Source organism: Nuphar pumila, chromosome 5, assembly GCF_984573655.1.
Source record: "Nuphar pumila chromosome 5, dmNupPumi1.hap1.1, whole genome shotgun sequence".
In the NCBI taxonomy this organism is placed as follows: domain Eukaryota; kingdom Viridiplantae; phylum Streptophyta; class Magnoliopsida; order Nymphaeales; family Nymphaeaceae; genus Nuphar; species Nuphar pumila.
Window position 1 is genome coordinate 582,635 of NC_143253.1, and position 19,517 is coordinate 602,151.

Sequence of the window (19,517 nt, forward strand, 5' to 3'; positions counted from 1 at the left end):
TATTAATTTATTTTTATTAAAAGTAGATGCATTAATTAATGGGGTAAAACTTAGTAGCATTAGAAGTATACATAATTTTTTGTGTGCAAGAGATTCGATCCGATCGTAACCCATATTACGTGTAAATTGTTTACCGAACAAGACAAAGGAATCAGGTGGACTTGTAAACGGGAATTCTTAAGTTACCGTTTGGATGATGCCCAAAACCCAGATGAAAACTGGGTTTTGGACGAAAATCAGGTTTTAGCGCGGTGATTTTGGCACTGTTTGGGTGACCCCAAAACCTGGCTCAAAACCAAGTTTCAAAATTTGGCTAAATGAAAAAACCCCTCTCCACCAAGTTGCAAACTGGTTTGTCAGGGAGGTGGTCTTCCACCCCTCACCGTAGTTCCTTCCCACCTGACCAGTGGCTGGCCAGAAATGGCCGAATTTTTTTTTTTATTTCATGACAGTTCGGTCATTTTTCGGCCACCCACGCATCGGGAAATGGCTGACTAATGCATTCTTTTTTTTCATATTTTTTTGCAGCTTTTTGGGTGGCCAACCATTTATCGGCCAGCCATCGGCCGAGACATGGCTGGGCCGGTGTCACCAGGCATGGGCAACACAGGCCCAGCCATTTTTCAGCCGGTGGCTGGTCGAAAAATTGTCGGCCATATTTTTTCTTAAGTTTTTTTAAGTTATTAAGCTAGCTGGTCATTTTCCAGCTAGCCACTGGCTGGAAAATGGTTGGGCCGGTGCCGTCCAAGAAAGGACAACACCGGTCAGGTCATTTTCTGGCAGGTGGCTGGCCGGGAAATCTAAACTTTTTTTTGTTTTGTTTTTTTATAAAAACTCTGAAAAATAGGTTTTTGGTCATCCAAACAACTCAACAAAAATAATTTGTGTTCAACCAAATTTGTCAAAAACCTGATTTGAGGCAAAACCCTGGCTTGCCAAAAGCCAGGGGTTTTGGCCCGTCATCCAAACACCCCCCAAGGGAATTACTAGTGCTTCTAAAGAATCAAGGAAATCCATATTTACTTTTACATACACTTTCATTGATTTCCAGTACTTATATTTCTCCTCACTCCCATAGAATCCCACCAAATGTTTCCTCTCAAACGCAGCCTACGTGTTTTAATGTGTTGATCGAACAACTCCTTTGCACACCTTTTCAAAAATAAAAAAACAATTCCTTTGCACAGTTTGTTTTACAGAAAATTGTAGGGGCAAACCTTTTGCCCTCCATCAGGCTTTGGGATGGAGGGTGATCCGGTGCTTAATGCACAAATATTTGTGCAATCATATTGCACCTGATCTTTTCACGTTGCTGTCAGTAGGCATTTGAATGGCTCTGGTCATTTTGTAAGAGCAACTTGTGAATGCTACCCCATGCAAACCGATACTAATCAGATACCCATCTTTTGGATGGGCCCCTCTGAATGGTCTAAAATGAACGGCTGACATTGAAATAAGATGGGTCTCGTTGGTTTTTAAGATGAACATGAAAGGGGCCTCTGACCAAATTCACTCTCTAAAACCAAGAGGTAATTGAAGCCTTGGGATATACCGTACAATCTAGTGGATGTGTGAGTTTTTTAATGTTTGCATTTTGTGGTTCTGACGTTAGGGATGTATCCTTTTAGCGTATAACATGAATCGAATTAAAAAGGTTACATGTGCAACTAAAAGTCAAGCGCCTATGAAATGCATTTGTTCCATTCCATAAGGCAAGTTTTTCAATTTTTGTTGATGGAAATATTTTTTACTTTCTTTAAGTGCTTGTAAAGGGCTTTGCCTTATGAACCTCCGAGTACAAGGTGAATTCGAGGTCCCATGTCCTCGTTAAGTTTTGCTAATAGAAGTTCTTGCCTTCTTCTATTCTCTTTGCCTCTTCACTCACTTTATGTGATTGTGAGTGCCTTAGCTTTTAGCCCATAACAATTTGGTACTAGAGTTTTGTTGATATTGAGATTGATAATGCCTCCAAAAAAGTATAAGAAGATTGCTTTATGAAGTTTGGAGAAGAGTTTATGGTTAATGATTGCGTAATAGCTCTCATGTGCAGTATCGCCGAATTGACGAGAGTCATGACCGATGTGGAAGAAGAGTTGCTAATACTACTTTTAAGATGCTTGATCACGAGATAAAGACTGTAGTAGAGGAAGTGAAAGACTCTAGATAATCTTACCACTAAATTCGAAGATCTACTAGAGAGATTCAACATCAAGGCCAAGGAAATGGCCAAGATCCACAAAAAGAATAATCAACTGGAGCGACATTTGAGGACTGTCACAGTTGAAGGTAGAGTAGAGGTACATGGGGATAGGCCGCATGTCAAGTTGTCTGAATATGTAAAGCATAAGAACACTCATAACTCAAGAGATTTCAAGAATTTTATTTACTTTATGGACTAGTACCTTGATGATGTCAGAGTAAAAAAAGACGAAGACAGGTTGCGCACTACAATGATGTACCTTACGAGTGATGCTATGTTTTGGTGGAGATGTCATCCATGTGATGTTAGGCGTGGATTGGTTGTGGTAGGTTAATGGGAGGACCTCACTAGAGAACTTTGCAACTACCTTTTGCTCTTAAATGAGAAAAGAATGGTTCACAATAAGATGCTAACATTGAAGCAGACAGGGTAAATTCATGATTATGTCAATTCATGACCCATCTCATCGCACTGCAAGCAAGCTCCTGTGTCTCGCAGACACGACTTTCCTTCATAGGCCAGATGACACTTCGAGCACTGAGTGTCCTTCTACTGTTGGTGCCTCTTGCCTGGTGGCACAAATTTCTTCATGATGGATATCGTCATGTCACCACTCTTTTGGCCGCCAGACTGTTGATGCCCTGACTTCTTCCATAGAGTCCTCTGACTCTCGGTCTAGTCATCCTCTAGCAAGGTAGCCACCTTGATGGCCTCGTCCAAAGTCCCTGGTCCACGCATGTAGACCTTCATGCGCAGAGCCGGATTCAACCGATGGGCAAATTTCATAGCTCATTCCTGGTCTGTCATATATAGGTTGGGGCAATACCGCTCCAAGCTATGATAGCGGGTAATGTACTCCGCCAGGGTCCCCTTGTGTTGCAGGTCCAAGAACTCCTGCATTTTCTTATCGCAGACGTGCTTCAAAAAGTACATTATGTTAACCACTTTTAGAAACTAGGCCCAAGTCACTGGTCCATCCTAGAACCTCATAGTATGGGTGGTCCCCCACCACTTCTCTGCATGCCTTGTCAATCTTTACATTCTGAAATCAACCTTCTGATCCTCGAGAACTTTTAAAACTTGAAAAATTGTGTTCGATCTCTCGAACCTAATTTTTTGCAACATGAAGATTTGCCTTTCCAGCGAAGGCTGGTGATGCCATCTACATGAACTTCTTGTAGGATATACCCCTCACCCCTTGCGGCAAGCCTATCCTGGGCGACCTACTTGTCTTAAGCCACCTGGTGCAGGTTGGCTCCCATGCCATGCATTGCTTCGACCTGCTGCCCTACCGCCCCAGTGAGGTGGTTAAGGGTGTATATAATATTGTTTCAGCGCCCATGTCAAGCCATCTATTAAAAAAAATAGAAATTTAAGCAAAAATGAGTTTTTGACCAAACTCTCATGTGTTTCTAGCAAGTGTCTAAGTTCTCGCATATACTACAGTTTCAAATATTAACATGCTTAAAGAAAAAACTACAACTGAAACATACCTACAATGATGCTGGATTGCTGGGTGTGCTAGAATCGTCATACTCTTTCCTTAAACTCACTTGGCTCTAATACCAAAACTATAACGCCCCAAATTTATATAAAAAAATTTCAAAGATTTTCTTTTTGTTTTAAAACCAACAAATGGGCTACACAAGCCATATGCAAACCCAAATAAGCTTGGTGAGTTACAATCAAACCACCACACATACATGATTGAAATAGAGTTCTAAACAAACCATTCATTAATTTAAAACGTTCAATCATAATCAAATCAGAGTCTTAACATATTATTAAAATATATAAAATGCCCAAGAGCCAAAACATGAGCCAAGTATTCAGAAAGAGAACGATGATGTCCGTCCTGGCACCACGACAAGCATACTGCATCACTAACTTACTCATTGCCTAAAAATGATAAAAGTAAGGGGGGTCAAACCGTGCCCCAGTAGTTAACACTCTACCATATAAATAGGAAAATAAATTTCAAATACATAAAGCATGCAATGCACATACCAATCAAGCATATATCACTGATTCAGATTACATGCATTCACATTTGAGTATATAGGTAAATAAACAACAATAACTTACTCTTTGATTCGGTACTTGCATTCAAACTCATCATTAAGCAAGATCGTACATCATTGCATACATTAGTTTTTTATATCTCAATATAAAACATGTGAATCATGTGAACCAGGTGAACCTCATCTTTAATGCATTGTTTTTCTTTTATCACCCTATAAGGGTATACTTTAGGGACTCAACTTCAATCTAACCAATCTGATGGGGATTCATTATGCCATGTAATTTAATTAACCTCGTGGACTCAGAAAGATATGCAAACACCCAATGAAATGACCAACAACCGAGAGATACTCCAGTGGTCTAGGAAATTGATTCCTACTATGCAGAGTCATGGATCTACCTACCTAGGCCTTATCAGGTAGTTCTAGTTTTCTACGTTGAGGATGGAGAATCGGGTTAATGCCTCGCTCTAAAAAACAACAATTTCTTTTCTTGATCTTGTGTATCGCCTACCCTCTTTAAAGTAGACATTGGTTTGAACATGTATTTAGTGTTGATTAATTAAGCTCATTAAGTCAACTTAAGTGCCTCAGTACCACGGGCCTCTAGCCCAAGATTCCCTCAGAATGCTTTCACAGCAACACAAGAAAAACATGAGGTTTAAGTGTGTATGAGCATGCTTTACAATTATTCAGTATATGGTACATACAAACACTGCAGTGGTTCCTCAAAACCCAAACTCACTCATGACCTGTGAGCACGTAGGGTTTCTCGTAACCGACAACACATCCAATATGCTATTTATACATCACTCAACAACAGTGCATGATGCCCATGCCCATGACATAAACCATTAATGCATCTCTCATCCAATTCATTATTACATATGGTTCATCTCATTATGCATATCACATCATATAAGCATGACATTCATCATAACTATCATGCATAAACACTTATTATGTTGTCACACATCAATTTTATACAACTCCTTGAGTGTACACCGATTTGCAAACTGAGCATGTACATGAAATCACGATAGACATTGGATCACATAAATTCACAATTCATTAGTCAGAAACAATAAATAGCAAAAATTATTCCGCTATCACAGGCTCTGTCATGGTTCACACAGAGCTCATACTGACAAGCAAAAATTCTGAGTGACACCTACATGTGTCCCTTAACATCTCTAATTTATAGATCTAGAAAATCTCTTATATTTTTACAATACAAATTCCCGGACTAAAACTAGTTTTTTTGTCAATGGACACGGCGCAGAATTATGCTCCCTGAAAAAGTAGTGATTCGGTACCCTATATGAAGTCCTATAATTTTCACAATTTTTATATAATAGCCTTATCTGTTACCTTTCAACTGAATATATTTTTGCTACAAAAACCTTTGCAAATATTTTAAAATTTATTTTAATCCAAACCCCTATTAGAGAATTTTATAGGTCCTAAGTTTTTGTAACTGACAGAATTCTACCAACTTGGATGAAATTCTGGTACTCACTAGCAAATATTAAATTTTTTCATTTATTTTTCATGGATTCCACAGATTGTCTTACAATACATAAAAAAATCAACTAAAAAATCTATAAAACATATTTACTGGATTTTTCATGGTAACATCTACCAGATTTGGCTCTATACACAGGCCAAATTTTCTGGTTCATGTTACAAAAACAATAACCCTCAAACGATGGACCTTCTGGCCAAACCCCATTTACTTGAACTTCGTGTATATGTCTACACAACCCCCGTGAAAGGATTTTGTCAGAATTTAATTTGTTTAAGTGCTAAAATTTTTCCACCAACATTGTTCAGTTAGGAAAATATAAACAACATATATCCAATTTTCTGAATTAAAGCATTTGCAAGAAAACACTTGTGTAAATACATCTAACATGGATCTCTAAGCATGGTGCACACATAATCTATCAATCATGAGTAGAAATCAATACAACAATTAGAGCATAATCATACCAAGATCTAAAACACATCTTTGGAAAAAACATATGATTATTATGGAATTTAATAAACCAATTTTATTCCAGATTCGATTTGCATCTAACTTCTCAACTACATGATTTTCCCCAAAACCGTTTTTGGTAAAACCTCAAAACAAACCTTACTTTTCACCAAAATTGTATTTTGTTGAAAAACCCAAGCATAAGGTATGTCAATTTCAAACATTTTAAACCCCTCTTATGCTAGATCTATGGTTGATCCATCATGGATCACTATTGTTCATGGCATTGCATTCTCTTCATACCCTAACTCATTTCTGAGCCTAAACGATAAAGGTACCTACCTCGAAGGTGAGTTCCAACAAATTGAATATCTTCTCCACTTGATGAAACTTTCAATTGCAGATCCAATGGCTACTGAAATCTCCTCCAAAGTTTAAAGAAGAAGAGAGGAGAAAAGAGATAGAGGAAACTCAAAGGGAGAGAAAGAAAGGGTGGGGACACCCCCCCTTGTTTGTCTTCTTTTAAGGAAGTATGCGCTTGGCTAAGGCAAGTCCTTGGCTTGCCTTAGTTGCCCACATGGAAATGGGAAAGAGGATGGTCGACCCACTTTCTTCCTTGCTTTGCTTATTTTCTAAAATCCAACGCCATATTGGATTTCCAAACTTTCCTTTTTTGCTAGTTTTTTTTCTTCCTCTTTCTTTCTTTCTTTCTTCTTAATTCCTTTCTTTATTTTTTAGTAAGTAGGGATGTCCCATGTGGGTCCCTCCTTGCCTTAGTTGCCACATGGCATCCATATGGGTCTCAAGGCTTCTCAATCTAAGCCTTGATTCCTATATGGTAAGTTTTGACATGTTTATTTTTTTTCTCTATCTTAATTTTTTTATAGAATCAAAGATAATTGATATTTAGTAACTAAGGCCCAGCCAAGAGGGCGTGGGCACACCTAGGGGGCATTTGTTATCATCGCAAAATTTTACTTTTGCAAGTCAAACTGACCTTTGAAAAAGTTTTTGAAAATAACTCGCCTCCACTTTAAAATGCGGGATAATTCCGAAGAATGAGACTCGCCTGTCGATACGAGGTTCAATCATTTCTAGTGCATTTACCATGGGGATTTTAACCAAGGATCAATTGTGTGCTTAGCTTTGCTCAACTTGTCTAAATCATGTTCTATTTCCTAAATGCACAAAGAATCAGGCATGTCCTATGAATTTTCAGAAAATGCAGATTTGAAAACATGATGTTTGCTTTAAGATTTGAAATACTTGAAGAATTCTTGGAAAAGATGTCACTTTGAAAATCGTGAATCATGGTGAAAGAATATTTCTGAGGAAAATGAAAATCGATTTCTGAAGAAATTTTGAAGTTTTGTGAAAATCGATTCTGGGAAAACATAGAAAGTTCTAAGAAAAGTTTGAATTTTGAACTTTGGAATTGAAGATGTTAGGATTTGGAAAATCATGAGTTTGAACTTGAGAAAATACTTGAAATATCCTTTAAAAACTCAGAACTTTGAGAAAATCAATTTTTGAATAAGACTTGGAAAATTTTGAGAAAATCAATTTCTCTGAATGGGAATTGGAATTTGCAAATTGAATGAAATGAATGAATAGGGATTTGAAAGTCATTATTTTGAGGAATTGAGAAAATCCTTTTGTATTTTTGAGAAATGCAATGCATTTTAAAGTTAGCTTAAGAGTGTAGGCTGAATGTGGCTAATACGAAGATCACAAATCTGGGTCTCATTCGTATTCTGACTATGGCCATAAATACGAATTCCACCGAGTTTGTCAACTCCATAAGAGCTTGTGCACGTGTCATTCGTGTAGACCATGGTGTATTTGTAATATGTGCATGAATAATGCATTCATCAAATATTAAAATTTGCAGAATTAAACTATATGCAATGCATCCTATTCTATGCAGAAATTGAAATTCTTATTCCAAATTTAATTACATTTGATTTTACATTGAATTGAATAAAGAAAGATAAAGAAAAATCTTCTTCTTGAAGGTTCCTGCAAAACTAGAAAACTTGTTAGTGAAGATATGTTGGCTTTTCTAGATTTATCCAGTAATATCTAGAAATTATTGAATTTTGCTAGACATAAGCCTTTTTCTATGATTTCCTAAGATAAACATGATGAAATATGAAATAAAATTGAATAAATAATAAAAATAGGATTTGAAAATTCAAAATTAGGGTCAAAATGACCAAAATACCCCAGATAGCAAGACTATGACCTTAAAATAAGGGTTTTCAGAAAGATATTTTGTAAAATGCAAGTTTTGAAATTTAAATAAGGATAAATTGAACCAAATATGATATGACATGATTAGAAATGAGAAAAATAGGGCTTAGAATTTTGAAATTGAGGTCAAATGACCAAATTGCCCCCGATAGCAAGACTATGGCCTTGAAATCAGGGTTTTCTAAAATAAATTTTGGTAAAAACTTTGGATTTAAGATTGACATAAATACAAAATCGACTCTGAAGCATCCTAATGTGATTCTAAACATGAATAAACCCTAAAAACATGAACTTATACAGGAAAATCAAGAAATATCATGAAAATCATGATTTTATTATTGTTTCAGGATCATGCGGGCACCCTGTTTTGCAATTTGGTTCATCTAAGCATCAAATGGATTTCAAAATTGATAAAAATTGGTGCATGCACTTGTTATCACCCTAAAATCAGATTGGAATTATAAAAATATATTTTTGACATTATTCCAATTTGAAAATTGCATTAAAAACTTAAAATATGCTATTTTTACCCATGGTCACGTACCAGTTTCAGTGTTAGACCTGAATCAGGAGTCAATCCACCATGAAAATTTCTAAAAAAATTTAAAGACCAACTAAACAAAAAAACAAAGAATTTCCTTTTTACAGATCGGAAAAATCATCTTCGGTTAGGGAGATATCATTCTGGCAATCTGTACTTAAATTTAATGAATATAAAATTGATAAAAATAGGTGTTTCTGATTGAAAATACATAAACAAATAACATACTTCATCAAAAATTTCTGAACTTTCATCAGTGAACATTAGACAAAAAAATAATAAACTTTCTTTTTTACAGATCATGAATCCAATCTACGGTTTGAGATCTATGATCAACATAAGTCGGATTAGGGTTTTAATAAATCATAACGAGTTTTAAAAGATAGATTCGACTTTCTGATAGAGGAAAAATACCAAACAGAAGCAAAAAATTATGAAAATTTTACAGTAAATATCCTACATCAACACAAATATACTGCACTTTACTGATCTTAAATCGGATATCGGATGAAATAAATAACGCATCTGCAAATTATGCTTGAATTTAAACAACGATTTTAATCAACAGAAATCCTGATTTGACTTTGTATTTTATTAACAGAGTTTTCGAATCCCAAAATTTTTGATTTTTTTACAGTAGTTCACTGACATATTTGTGAACAACATATAAAAAAAATAGAAACTTTTAATGAATATTTCAATACGAATTAACATGCTTTCTACTAATCTGAAATTAAAATATGCAGAAATCTAAGAAACACTAAAAAAATATGATTTAACCATGAAAAACTATAAAAATTATCTAAACAGCAAAACAAAATTGATTTTGATGATGAAACACATGTAATAAACATTAATATGTTAAAAAAATAAATAAAACACAGGGAATCCATGACTGGAATTGCTTTTACTCTTGAAACCATGGATTTAATCCATTTAATCGGATAAATCTCATGTTTTCTTGGTTAAGAATATAAAAAACAATGCAATAAACGATTCTAATGGATTAGAATCATGGAAAACAACATGGAATAGGGTTATATCATCTTCTTGAATTGAACTTGAGGTTCTTGAGGTTGAATCCATGGTTTAATCCATGAAAGGGGAGTTGCCAATGGTGAAATCTAATATAAAATCATAAAAAACTAATAAAACTAATAAAATAATATTAAAAAAACTCACCTTAGGGTTGCAGTTTCAATAGAGGAAGAAGAGGTGCTGGAGAGAGGAGGGAGACTACAAAATTTCGAGAGAAAAACAGCCTCCTTTTGACCTCTTGAAGTCCCCCTTTTATAGGTTTTCAAAAAGTCACTTAATTAGGGTTAATTAAGAGATTTTTCTTTTTTTCAGGACTCTTTCTAATAAATTCACTAAGGGCAACAATTTTTCTAGAGTATTCTAACCTAAATGAACTCTAACTAAATCCTAATTAACACTTAATTAAACCCTAGAAAGTCCAAATGTGGCACCACCTAGTATGGACCCACATTTTGTTTTTAAAACTTGAATTTAATACCTTTAAAAACCAATGGTTTAAAACTTAAATAAAATGGATTTTCAAAATTGCTTTTGACTCCTCTAAACCCGTAACCTAACTAGGACATTGACTAACCCCAGTCTAACCTTGACTTCTTCAAATGTGGAGCCACCCCGAGTGGGCCCCACTTGAATTTTCAAAAATGATTTTAAAACTTGAAAATGAGAGGTTTTTCAAAAGATATTCAAAAGTAGATTTTCAGATTGAAAGATTTGAAATGACACAGAGTTCTGACTGGGTCAGAACTCCTCTAGATATGGCGCCAACTGAGTGGGCCCCATATCGAAGTTTTGAAAAACTTGAATCAAAGACTGAAAATGATTTTGAAAAGGGGTTAAAATCATAGTTGAAATTCAAAGTTTTGAAAATAGAGTTCTAAGCAAACTGGAACTTTGGACCAGAGTCCTGAATTTTTAGGACTCTGAGAATTTAGATTTTAAAAGCCAAATAAAGGAGCTTTTGAAAGATTTTATAAAAAAAAATGGTAAAATAAGGCAGAAAATGCAGTCAAGGTTAAAGTCCTAACTCAACCAAAACTCTGAAATAGAGTTCTGAATCAATTGAGACTCTACAAAATAACATAATTTTTGAAAAACAAATGGAAAAGAGTAAAAATGGAAGCAAAAATAGACCCTAGAATAGACTCCTGACTGGATTAGGACTCTGGGACGGAGTCCTGATCGGACTGAAACTCTAGATTTTTTTGGTATTTTCTGAAAAACAGATGAAAGAACTTGTGAATACAGTGAAAACAATAACAAATATTGAAATAAAATAGAGTTCTGATTCAACTGAGACTCTGGGGACAGAGTCCTAATTGAACTAGGACTCTCAGATTTTTGGATTTTCTGAGAAAACAAATAAGAGAATTTTGAAAAACAATTAAAAACAAGATAAAATTGAAGTTTTGGTTCAGAGTCCTGATCTGATTAGGACTCTGAGAAAGAGTTTTGATTCGATCAGAACTCTAAGAATTTTTTGTTTTCCGATAAGCAAATGATGAAATTTAAACAGAAATTTTAAAAATCAGTAAAAATGGAGTGAGAAAACAAACTTTGGATAGAGTCCTGATTTGACCAGGACTCTGGGGCAGAGTCCTGATTCTATCAGAACTCTAGGATAAAATCCCAGAATTTTGAAATTCTTTGATCAAAGTGTAATAGTTTTGATAGATGGAAAGATTTTTGAAAGATTCTCTCAAAATTGAAATCAGAATAAGAGTCCTGATCCAACTAGGACTCTCTAAACAGAGTCTTGTTTTGACTGAAACTCTGAGTTTTTGACTCATTTTGAAAGATTTGGTTAAAAATAGGTAAAAACGGTGACAAAAAACAGAGTCCTAATCAGACTGAAACTCTGAAGAAGAGTCCTAATCCGACTGGGATTCTTAAAGAAGAATCCTAATCCAACTAGGACTCTGGGATTTTGGCCAAAACAAAAGATTTTAAAAGGTTTTCTCCAAAACAGGTAGAAAAGGTTGTAAAAAGTAGAGTTCTGATCCGACTGCGACTCTGAAAAAAGAGTCCTGATCCAACTAGATATCTAAGATTTTGGCCAAAATGAAGGAAATAGACAAGGGATAGGACCATAACTGGTTTAAAATCAGAATGTTGTTTTCAAAAGGTTCAAAACGATTCAAACAGATGAAAATATAGAGCCCTAATACAACTAGGACTCTAAAATTTTTGAGATTTTTGATAAATGAAGGAATCCAGAAGCGACACCACCTAAATGGGTCTCATCTGAGAATCGAAATCAGTTGAAAATTGAGTTTAAAACGAATCCAGATTGTTTTCTGAGAAAAACATTTCAAAATATAAGGTCTTGGGGGTTGACAAATGACAAAATGTTGATTAAAAACTCAGGTTTTAAAATTGTTTATGAAAAAAAAAAGTTTTAAAACTCGAATCTGGATTAAATATTTTGAAAACAGAAGTGCTGGATCTCGAAAATGAGATGTAATGACATGCAATGCTATGCAATGCAATGAAATGATATGTCGAATGCATGCAATGATATGCAATGACACATGAAAAATATAAACACTGAATGAGGGTGAAAATTTGGGGTGTTTACAGATGCCCCTCTTTACTACTAAGACGGTATAGGGCCGAGCTTAGTGGCAAAGAAAAACACACCAAATTTGGACTATATAAAAAAATGCCCCAGTTAGAAAAATCTGGCTGGGTGTGAAAGATTTAATTTAGATGATGATGGTAGACATGGAATGAAGAATAAAGAAGAAGATTCACCTCATCGAAATGAGGCTCAGGCTTAGCCCTTAACCTGGATGGGACGAGAAATGAAATACCTCATCAGAATGAGGCTCAGGTTTAACCCCTTGACTTGATCGGGGATGATACCTCATGGAAAAACAAGGCTTAGGCTTAACCCTTAACCTGAAAGGGGACGATACCTCGTGGAAAAATGAGGCTCATGCTTGACCCTTAACCTGAAAGGGGACGATACCTCATGGAAAAACGAAGCTCAGGCTTAACCCTTAACCTGAAAGGGGATGATACTTCATGGAAAACGAGGTTCAGGCGTAACCCTTAACCTGAAAGGGGACGATACCTCGTGAAAAAACGAGGCTCAGGCTTAACCCTTAACCAGAAAGGGGACGATACCTCGTGGAAAAATGAGGCTCAGGCTTAACCCTTAACCTGAAAGGGGACGATACCTCGTGGAAAAACGAGATTCAGGATTAACCCTTAACCTGAAAGGAGACGATACCTCATAGAAAAACGAGGCTCAGGCTTAACCCTTAACCTGAAAGGGGACGATACCTCGTAGAAAAATGAGGCTCAGGCTTAACCCTTAACCTGAAAGGGAACGATACTGTAAACACCCCAAATATTCACCCTCATCCAGTGTCTATATATTTCATGTGTCATTGCATATCATTGCATGCACCTGACATGTCATTTCATTGCATTGCATCTCATTTTCGAGATCCAGCACTCCTGTTTTCAAAATATTTAATCCAGATTCGAGTTTTTAAACTTTTCTTTCAAAATCAATTTTAAAACTTGGGTTTTTAATCAACATTATGTCATTTGCCAACCCCAAGAACCTGATATTTTGATTTTTTTTCTCAGGAAACAATCTGGATTAGTTTTAAACTCAATTTTCAAATGATTTCAATTTTCAAGTGAGACCCATTTAGGTGGTGTCGCTTCTGGATTCCTTCATTTATCAAAAAACTAAAAAAATTTAGAGTCCTAGTTGGATCAGGACTATATATTTTCATCTGTTTGAATCCTTTAAAACCTTTTTAAAACACCATTCTGATTTTTAACCAGTTATGGTCATATCCCTTGTCCATTTCCTCCATTTTGGCCAAAATTTTAGAGTCCTAGTGGGATCAGGACTCTTTTTCAGAATCCAGTCGGATCAGAACTCTACTTTTCACTACCTTTTTTACCTGTTTTCGGAGAAAACCTTTTAAAATCTTCTGTTTTGGCCCAAAATTTTAGAGTCCTAGTTGGATCAAGACTCTTTTTCAGAATCCAGTCGGATCAGGACTCTTCTTCAGAGTTTTAATCGGATTAGGACTCTAATCTTTTATAGCTATTTTATCTATTTTCAATCAAATCTTTTAAAATCTTTCAAAATGAGTTAGAAACTCAGAGTTTTAGTCAAAACAGGACTCTGTTCAGAGAGTCCTAGTTGGATCAGGACTCTGATCCTGATTTCAATTTTGAAAGAATCTTTCAAAAATATTTCTATCAAAATTGTTACACTTTTATCAAAGAATTTCAAAATTCTGAGGTTTTATCCCAGAGTCCTGATCAAATCAGGACTCTATTCCAGAGTCCTGATCGAATTAGGACTCTATCCAAAATTGGTTTTCATACTTCATTTTCACTGGTTTTCAAAAGCTTTGCCCAAACTTCATCATTTGCTTATCAGAAAGCCAAAATTCTTAGAGTTCTAACCTTGAATGTGAGCTTTTACGCTCGTCGGTCCGCATAGCTCTTCTGTCTACTCTAAGCTGCTAGTAGTCTATCTTGTATCTTCCACACCTGCTCAGTATAGTGCTCAATCACTACTGGTGAGTCAACTAACCTTGCACCAACCTCGTCTCAATAGATAGGTGATCAGCACAGTCATTCGTATAATGTTTTATACAGTGCCATCTCTATACTGACATTGTAACTGTTGTTAAAAGCAAGCTCTGCCAAAACAACATTTCTGTCCCACTCACCTCTCTAGTCCATGACACAAGCTCTTAATATGTCAACTAATGTCTAGATTGTTCGTTCTGACTGTTCATTTGTCTGAGGGTGAAAGGTCGTATTGAACTTCAACTATATACCCAACGCTTTCTATAACTGACCCCAGAACTTGGATGTAAACCACAGATCCCTGTATGATATGATTAATAGTGGCACATCGTGTAGCCACACTATCTCTATCACATATAAATCTGCTAGGCTTTCTAAGGTCTGACTCAACCTGATGGAGAGGAAATAGGTTGACTTTGTGAGTTGATCCATTATCACCCATATAGCACCCTTACCCCTATGAGTCTTGAGTAAGTCCACCATAAGTCCATCGTGATTCCTTCCCACTTTCATTGAGGGATCTAAATCCGATGCATCAACCTATTAGGTCTCTGGTGCTCTATCTTGACCTGCTGACAGGTCAAAATCTAGTCACGTACTCATCTACTTTCCTTATTATACTCGTCCACCAATAATTAAAAAATTAAGCATGTATAGGTAAGGACTCAACTTCTACTATAGAGGTGCAAATTAATTAAAGTTGTCTGAATACTTACTTCCTTTGCAGGTCCTTGTATATCTTGGTACTATCAGGGTGGATGGTATACATGCTCTTATGATCTTCATTTAGAAGCTCCTCTCAAATTTGCGGGTCACTAGGCACCCATAGCCTGCGCCCAAACCATATGTTGTCATCTTCTTCTAGACGCATAGCCAACTTATCTTGTTTACATGCATCCAACATTTGTGTGAACTGCGGATCATGTTTTTGTTTCTTGATGATCTAATCCATTAGTTCGGTCCTCATGACCATACTGGGTACACTAATCCTTCTCTGATATGATCTAAAAGTATTCTACTCTATAAGATCCTCAATCAGGCTCCATAGACTAGCCAACATTGTAACGACCCCAACTCATACCCATTAAAAAATGAAGATTTTTTTTTTAAACATTTGCGAAAACATTCCCACAGACCTGGGGCCTTTACATATGCAAATGAATATAAATAGACAAAAAAAATGGAGTCACTCTATCCCTAAGTAAAACTGTCAAGCAATTGTGTAACTCTTGTAGCTCCTCGTAATAGCAGGTCCCCTCACTGAGCCTCAAAGGCTGTGAAAAATATAAAAATAAGGGTGTCAGAATTATAGATTCTGTGTACAATTCTCTCTAATAAATGAAATAAGTAAAAAGAATATAAATAAGATTCATGCAATGTTTTAAAGGAATACAATTGAACCGCAATAATTAGTCAACTAATCATTCATGCAATAAAAAATAATTATTAAACAATAAAAAATATTTATCATGCATTGAAGAATTATTATCATGCATTATGAAGCAATTATCATGCAACCATTAATATAACACAAATAAGAGAATAGGTAAATATGCATGATCTAATGTATAACATGAATTTATATGATGTCAATGCACATGTATGAGTAATTTATTATCTTTTATCACAATTTTCTTTTATATGCATGTGTCTATTAGATGCACATTAGAAATCAATATCTAATGTCGGGACACCAGGAAAATCAATATCTAATGCCTGGATACTAGAAAAATCAGGACCCATTGATGTTACTTTTTTGGTATACCAATAACAACAGTTGTGTCTACACACTACCCCAAAGTAGCAGAATCTCTATATAACTGCGACTGAAAGATGAACCACCTAGTTGGGTTCAGGGGCACAAACACACATGGAGTTTTAGTATCCTCACGATTCCCTAAAACTGTAGTCTAGAATTCTCACACTAAAGAAGGGACATTCAGGAAAAACATAAATTATATTGTTTTATTTTTTTATTATTTTAAATTTTTTATTTTGCAAATTAACATGTAAAATCAACAACATACATTTCGCAAATCAACATGTGAAACTCATCACGGGACCACAACCCATGGCAACATGAAACAGTGCAATTAGTTCAATGAACATTAAGTTGATTTTTGTGATGCATAAGAAAAAGCTAAGCATGGAGCAATACTTGCTTAAGGCCCATACAACCTACAGTGATCCACTTTTGACCACTGATACATCTAATACAAAAATCACAGTGAATATGTGATCACACAATTATCTAAACATGTTCACAAATGCAGATTCAGTCACACACAATACGAATGTACATGAATAAATAATTTATATATGCATATGAACACATGCTTGCAATATACATCTTTATTCTCATTATTCATCTCATGCAAAATATACAACCGTGCACGTAATCATGTTAGTGCAACAACAATGAAATTTTAGAATTCGCGTGTTCACCATATGCATATTTATGTAAACAAAATATTAAATTTCATGAGCAATGTGTAAACAACAATCTCTTTTTGTCATTTCAGGCAAGTTCGAGATATAACACATACCCACCGAGCTCAAAGCCATGTTGCCCGCACACAGGACAACACCAAGACACTATTAGCAACATGTTTCTCTTGTATAGACACGCAACCAACTAGTGTTAGGTAGCAGATAATGCTGCACAAAATTTTTTTTAGCGATACTCCAAACAGCCCACGAATAATCATGATTAGAAACATACTTATTAGCATGAAAATAGCTCATGTGATAGCAATAAAAACACATACATGTTCAGTCCAATCATTGCAGCATACATAATATTTTCTGTCACATTGTTATATAAATGCACGCATATCAGTTTACATAAAGACATGCATATTGGTCACATGAAAGTATACATGATAGTCCAATCACATATAAGCATACATAATCTGGACATGGGTAACACACAAATCTGAATTTTCAACATGCATATAAAGTTGCACATTCAACGTGCATAAATATGTGTATTTGTCATGTAAAAAATCTAAACATATAACAAGTAAAAATCTAGATATTTGATATGTTAAAATCAACATAGGTGACGTATAAATTCGAACACTTGACATGTGTAAATCTGAGCTTTTATCATGTATATATGTGTGTGTGTGTGTGTGTGTATAAATAGTCCCTCTTTTTTTTTTTTTGAAAATTGCCCAGCTAATGACATTCGACTGGGCTTACCAATGTAAATCTGCCCAGACCACATCAACAGTCATATTGCACGTGAGACCCTCCAATAATGAACTTGCAAAAGAATGTGCAATTACATTAACATGATGAGCATGCAAAGTAGACTCCTACCAAACAAGCGGGGACCCTTTTGGTTGTAAAAGCAACAGTATAACTCTTCAAATAGTGGCACTCTTTGAATAACATTATCTGTTATTTGTACTCTATAGTTTACATGCATATGCTCACAATTTTGGACTCAGGAAAGTTTCACAAGTATGCATATGCCTCTATAGATGAATGCATGTGGATTTATAACTCTTATCCCTAACAATAGTACCCTTTCACCCGTAACAGAGCCCTTAGAGAGGCTTCTTATGTTGCGTCCAAACGATGCCTAATAGCATCATTTCCGTTAACAAGCTTCAATTCCCAATCAACCAACTCCTCCAAGTCCCCACCGGTCTTGTTTTATTTTGCATACTGGATACAAAAACTCATGCATAGTATGGCACATCCTAAATGCTAGTGTGTTGTCATGGGTGATACATTTGTGTCTAGGCAAAGATCAAATGCTTATCTTTTACATCATAGAAGCTTAGTGTTTGGCAAAATGTGATTGAAAAACAATAATTCAATTCATCTAACTCCATATCATAAAATCTCTTAAGAGACCTCTCACTTGACATTTCTTCTTGTTATTCAGAGGCTTACAATCTTTAGCCATAATTCATTTTGCAAATATGAACTCGAATATAAGACAGGGTGGATGTTTACAGTAGAGAGATCTTTCAAGTGGCAGAAATTGATCTTCAATAACTATAAACTTTGAGAGGAACAGGTTAGATAGGAAGATGATACAACATGCCAATATAAATGCCCACAAAATTTAGAAAACCTTTATGAGAGTCAAAACTAGACAAATCACAGGAAAATTACTCCCTTGAAGACTGACCAATTTTCTACTCACCTCAAGCATAGATTGACAAAACTAAGAATTTATGATTATCTTGTAGAGCATATAGTTACACAAATTAAGGATCTTCCTTTTACCATCATAACCAATAGGAATTCAAGATTTTGTTCAGCCCATGTCACATGAACAAGGACATGAACTCATTCAATACAGATACAATACAAACTTTTTTGAAAAATTAGGATACGAGGACACATTCTTTTTTTTTTTGAAAATTGCTCAGCCGATGCAGTCGACTAGGTTCAGCAGGGTGTGAATTTGTCCAATTTTTTTATTTTTTATTTATTTTGTCTAAATTTGCTCAGCCAAACTGTTGGTCGACTAGGGCTTTAACAACGTTTGACACTGCCCAACCGACTTGCAGTCAACTGGGGCTTAATTAGAAAACCACTGCCCAGTTGAACTGCAGGTCGGCTGGGGTTTTGTCATAAAATAACAGTGCCCTATGATCTAGTAAACTTGGTAATAAAGAAGGAATAAATTATCAAATAAATCAAACAAATCAGCAGGTAAAAATGTTTTGAAAACTCAAGTTTTCTCAACTGCTACAAGACTGAAATAAATTAGATTTTGTTAAGTTTACCCAAGACAGGAAAAAGAAATTACACACAAACTAACTAGGTTTTCTTTTTTATCAATGAACATGTTCTCTGCAACATTAATAGATTTTTAGGTAAACAATGAACAAATACTAACAACATTCAGCAAGGCACAAATAGAAAATTGTTCTAATAGTACTTATGCTAATTCAA